Raw genomic sequence first — 253 nt, forward strand, 5'->3', positions numbered from 1 at the left:
ACGCTGGGTGGCCTCYTTTTTAAYAAATCGACGGGCGTTCCTGGTTATTGACGGTCACCCAGGCCTAGAGGCCCCCATCAACTCCGGCTTGCCCCAGGGCTCACCGGTGTCACCTATCCTCTTCGTGTTATACGTACGGTTGCTAGCAACCGCTATTGAGACCGCGGTCCCAGGCGTTAAAGGGCTATCCTTTGTAGACGACCAGGGGCTTGTTACAGCGGCTAGATCGGTAAAAGAGGCCTGTAAGGCCCTA

Source organism: Talaromyces amestolkiae (genome assembly GCF_001896365.1).
Source record: "Talaromyces amestolkiae strain CIB chromosome Unknown scaffold67.1, whole genome shotgun sequence".
Lineage (NCBI taxonomy): Eukaryota > Fungi > Ascomycota > Eurotiomycetes > Eurotiales > Trichocomaceae > Talaromyces > Talaromyces amestolkiae.